Raw genomic sequence first — 5941 nt, 5'->3', positions numbered from 1 at the left:
TCGAAGGAGGAAGGCACATGCTCAGGACCTTGTCCGAAAGGCGTGCAAGATGGATCGGCCATGTTATACGTCAAGAAGGCCTCTTGCATGTCATAATGGAGGGTATGACCGAGGGGACCAACTCTAGGGGACGCCCACGCCGAGAGTACCTGGAGGACCTGCTGGTGGACGTGCGCTGCTCATCATATGCACAAGTCAAAAGAGCCGCACAAGACAGGGAAGAATGAAAGAAGAGATTAGATGAAATTGCTGCAAACCAATCCATAGATATCCATAGATGGATAGAAACCAGAGAGAGAGGTACTTTATTTATTTGGCCGTTTGTGTGGAGATTGGAAACCATCAAATTCGTCATTTATTTTGGGTAATTCCCGGAAAGTTAGGAATTCAACAACAGTCAACTAATGACTTGAGAACTATAATTTAGGTACCTACATTATATTATCATTGATTAAAGAACTTTGGAATACCAACTGATAATGGATATCGGAAATTTTTTAGGTGACTCATTCCGTGTTTTGTTATTAATGCAATAAAAATTAATAAAACTTTCTTTATGTAAGTAGGTAAATATCTTATAGAAATTAACTAACTAAATAACCATCACGCCGTTTCCTTACAGGGGTAGGCAGAGAGGACGGACTGCCAAACAACTCAGTCTTGTCACACATTTTTTGGTCAGGCAAAAGTGAAGTGATAATATTAAAAAATATGTATACCATAGTTATTCAATTTATTAGGATAATACAAAAAAACATAAATCCACTCAGGAAGCCAAGTCATCTTAGGTATGCTGATTGTGAAGGAAAAGAAGAGCAAATTCTAGGAAGGGAACAGGTAAGAGGGGTTGATAGGTATCCTGTTGGAGAGGTCAAAGGGTCTCCTTCAACCGGCCTCTCGACGCATCCGTCGAAAATACCTAAATAAACTACCCACATGAACTCGGCCACCCTACTAAGTCACGGATCTCACGGGTTGGAAATGCCGACGTGGCTCAGTGGTCCAGAGCGTCTGACCGGACACCAGAAGGCACGGGTTCAATTTACATCGGCGGCATTTACTCGGGAGATATTTTAAATAGTATTGATATTACAGGTGACTTGCTTATAATAATTCATTATCATTTATGCTATGCATAAAAATCCGGTCTTATAAACATTAGTTTAACATTAAAAATAAGTATATTTACAAACTAATTGTATATTGTTATACCATGATTTTATTATTCAAGGAATAAATCAAGGAACACAAAGAATATAATAACAATAAAACACGGATGACTCATCCAACGACTTTTCTCAGAAAAAATCATTAGTTTAGAACATAATACATTTTTAAGGTTGAAATTCCAAAATTTCATAAATTATGACAAATCAGAGTAAGTAATGGGATATTTCAGAAGTGTCCTTTAATTCCCCTGGACATTAGACATAATGACTCATACATTTAACGTCAGGGTAGTTAATAATACTTATTTAGTACAACTTTTCTCAGGAAAAAATCATTAGTTTAGAGTATAATAAAATATTAAGGTTGAAATTACAAAAATTCATAAATAATGACAAATCAGAGTAAGTAATGGGATATTTCAGAAGTGTCCTTTGACCCAGGACCTACCTAATGAATCATACATTTAACGTCAGGGTAATTAATAATACTTATTTAGTATTACATGAGAATGTTATGCCAACTCAAATTTAAAGCTATACAAAACTATCACTAAAAATAACAACAATAGATACTTAATAAATGGATAATTTGTGTAGCGCCGTTTTAATGAAAAATCACCCCAATTGCACTGTACAAATTTAATTTATACGAACCTCACTATTTATTTTATTTTATTTATGATTTCTTTTGCGTCATGAATAGGTACCAATAAATATGATTTGGAAAAATTTAAGCTTTTCCTATTGCTTTGCATAACGCTTTTCCTTAAGAATACTTGTTAATTATTATATTACCAAAAAATGCATATTTTCATTAAAAGTTTATGAAAGCATAAAAGAAACAACTGTAAATTATACAATGTTATGGCTAAGATTGATTTACCCTTTTACTCAAAAATTATTCACAAAATAAATTTAAAAAAAAACTTTTGCCCTTGAAATCGACCGTTTCTGGATTTCGTTTGCCAAGCCATTTTTATACCTATTACCTATGTTCGTGGCGATATACTTCATATTATGAATATACACATTGATATACCTATTACCTATGTTCTTGGCGATATACTTCATATTATGAATATACACATTTTTATACCTATTACGTATGTTCGTGGCGATATACTTCATATTATGAATATACACATTTTTATACCTATTACACATATTTGTGGCGATATTCTTAGTACTATGAATATATACATTTTTAGTTCACTTGATCACGTGTGTCCCCAATTTCTTTTACTATTCACATTTGCGTCATATTTTATCTTTACAAGAATGGAGTGTAATCCCTTTTCTTTTATTTATTTAGTAGATAAAACATTTGTAAAAATTTAGGGTAATCCCACAAAGTTGTCATATGGCAGCTTGTCTGTAGGTTCTACCAATTAAACATTCTTTATATGATGTGTTTAAAATTATTTAAGATGAAAACGATTACAGCCTTTTTTTGGTGTTTCTTTATTCATAAAAAATTTAAATGATTACAGTTTTTGAAGTGAAACTTCTTTAGGCGCGTAATGAATTTTCGGGGACGGAGTAAAACCGAGTCACGATCGAAACGAAAATGCGGGTACCCCCACCACCGATTAAAGTTCATTTGATCTAGTCAAAGTTTTGAAGTAACATATAAATGCTTCTTAGCTCATCCCGACAACTGGCGTTGGTGGTGTAATGGTCAGCATAGTTGCCTTCCAAGCAGTTGATCCGAGTTCGATTCTCGGCCATCGCACATTATTTTTTTGTTTTTAACGCCTTTTTCATTCAATATCTTATTTTTTAGTAGGTCAGAACATTTTTTAAAAGAAAATAATATTGCAAAATAATAAAAACACTTATCTCACTGTGATAAAACATTACTCCGCTAGAGCGCGCTTTGCGTTATTGTGTTGGATTAAAATTATTATCTAATCCGTATATTATGATAATTGTATTACATTTATTTAATTAATTTATTTATTTTGATAATATGTAATAATTTACAGAAAAAAAAATTAAAACTATCTCCCTCTGATAAAATATCCGTTCGCTAGAGCGCACTACGCGATCTTGTGTGGGATTCTATTTCTGTACATTGTACATTATTTTTAAAAATATATTATATTGAAGTGAAACTTCTTTAGGCGCGTAATTCGGGGACGGAGTAAAACCGAGTCAGGATCGACACGAAAATGCGGGTACCCCCACCACCGCTCACCGTTCACTGTCCCTCTCTCACCATATGCGCTTGTTGAGGTGGGGGAGCCGCTCACGAACGTTCTCTCTCTTCTCTTCTTTCCTCTCTCTCAGACACCAGCGAACTGCGCCACGCCAAGCATCAGCTGCTTGGTTAGTATACTGCGTCGTGAGTGTAATACGAGTGAAATACGTAATTGATTGTGGTTCATACGGTTTAACAAAAGAAGTTTCACTTCTGTCTTGCGTAGGCTTGACACACCCACTTTTTTTATTATTTTCTACATCCACTATACTAGGCACATTCCCGTATTATGGTAGCCACGTAGCCCGTATTACATATTTTATTTCTGAATGGCGGTCGTTCACCAGAGCGATACTGAGAGTATCAACCACTATAGAAAATGCCGCAATTATAAACTTAATCTAAGACACCTACCTATTTATAAAAATTGTATATTTATACGCGGCGGTCTACATTCCCATCTTAACCTCAATGACCTCAAAAAGGTCATTGCGGGTTATCGAATGAATTTTCATCACTTGATAATAGATTGACAAACTTAATTTATATCGTGATTTTTTTTTCTTTCAGCAAAACACCGACTAATAACGGATGACGCATCCAATGACTTTTCTGAGAAAAAAATCATTAGAGGTTTAATAAAAATCAGTAGGTACTAGTAATGGGATATTTGAGAAGTGTCCTTTAATCACCCTGGATATTAGACATAGTGACTCATGCATTTGACGTCAGGGGAATTAATAATACCTAATTTTAGGTAAATGATAAACCAACTCTTGAAGATAAACAAAATTATTTCATTCATAATAAAAAAAATAGGTAGGTAATAATCTTATTACCTGTATACAAACACACACAGTAAAACACTTCAGTACCTATCGTCACTATCAAGATACTGAAACTCTAATTACATATCAATAGTTAGTATTTATATTTAACAATGTGGAAATTGAGCCATTAATTGAGGAGGTACCTACTTTTAGATAACAGTAAATCGACGATTGAAGCATTTGCGCACTCGCATACTGACGGCCTCCCGTGGTTAAGTGGTAAGGTCCTCAGCTACTAATCCTGAGGTCACGGTTTCGAATCCTGTAAATCTTTCACTTGATTTAAGGCTAGGCGTTTGATGTTTTGAGAGGCCGGTTGAAGGAGACCCTTTAACCTCTCCAGCAGGATACCAATCCTCCCCTTATACCTGTTCCCTTCCTTCACATACAATATCCCCAAAGATGACTTGGCTTCCTGGGTGGATATATATTTTTTTTGCATTATCCTAATAAATTGAATAAATATAGTTACATACTTTTTTAATATTGTAACCCTACTTTCGCCTGACCAGTTTCTATAAGATATTTACCTACTTACGTAAAGAAAGTGTTAAACATATTTATCGCTTAAATAACAAAAAACGGAATGAATCACCAAAAAAATTTCACATAGCCATTATCAGTTGGTATTCGAAAGTTCTTTTATTAATGATAATATAATGTTTATACCTAAATTATAATTCTAAAGTCATTAGTTGTCTGTTGTTGAATACCTAACTTTCCGGAAATTACCCATACACCCTGATAACTTATATGGTAGTATTCAATCTCCACATAAATGGCCAAATAAATTAAGTACCAACTGATCTTATATTATTTACATTTATTCTCTTCTTAACTTCCATGTTGTATTAGTTGATGTTATGCACGCTCATTAGAGCTGTTTATTATTTATACATTTCTCATTTAGGACTATTCAACTCTTAATACAATAAAAATATACTATACTTATTATAAACCTACCAATAAGTACTGTGTATATCATCTTTCTCAAGTTAGTTACTGACGTAATTTATATATTTCATGCATAAATTTATACATATGTTTTTCTTTTTTTATTATTATATTATTACTTAAACAGGATCTCAATTTGGTTTGTTATTTATTCATCTTTCTTATACTATAAGTTAATGGTAAAAGCCGAAAAGCGTTAATTATATTTTAATCTATGACACTAAATGCATCTCTGATACCCTGACATGAATCCTACTTACATTTTATAATTATTACTTTCTCGTATCCTATTTGGCTCCCGACTTTGCCATGGGTGGCTTATTGACTTAGTTTCTAGACACCATGTGTAAATTTTATTTATGAATGTTGCAAACACGATGGTTAAAGGGGAAACAAAGGAAAATAATATCTGGTTAAAGTCGTCATGTATTTTTAATTATTTTCCAAAATATTCCTCCCTGCCAGGAAAACAACAACTTCCTGCTGGCAGAAAGATCAATCTAAGATGGCGCTGTCTTATATAGTCAACAGGAGATCCATTTAAGTTTGAACATAAATTTAAAGTCTCGCAGCAGTAAAAAAAGTGGGTATATTCCTCCCTTCATAGCTGCAGGAAGTAAAATCATGAACATGCTCGTGGAAAATGTGTCATCTGCAGGCATCATCATACTTGAAGATGAGAGAATTATCAGGTTTCTCATTCATCATGTCGGAGAGGCTATTCCCTCCCCTCTTCACTGTTTTGGGTCTGTCTTTTATCTGCATCAGCTTCCGCATCCTTCATCTCA

At 33.8% G+C, this 5941-nt stretch overlaps 1 non-coding gene across 1 annotated transcript; it reads left to right on the top strand.

The window, feature by feature from the left end:
• The first annotated feature begins 2829 nt into the window (after window positions 1-2829).
• TRNAG-UCC (transfer RNA glycine (anticodon UCC)) lies at window positions 2830-2901 on the top strand. Its single transcript has one exon. It is a non-coding gene; the product is annotated as a tRNA-Gly (tRNA).
• The last annotated feature ends 3040 nt before the right edge of the window (window positions 2902-5941 follow it).

The sequence above is a fragment of the Hesperophylax consimilis genome, chromosome 28, assembly GCF_061612785.1.
Source record: "Hesperophylax consimilis isolate HC1 chromosome 28, BYU_Hcon_1.0, whole genome shotgun sequence".
Taxonomy (NCBI): domain Eukaryota; kingdom Metazoa; phylum Arthropoda; class Insecta; order Trichoptera; family Limnephilidae; genus Hesperophylax; species Hesperophylax consimilis.
This window is presented reverse-complemented; position numbering and strand designations above follow the sequence as displayed.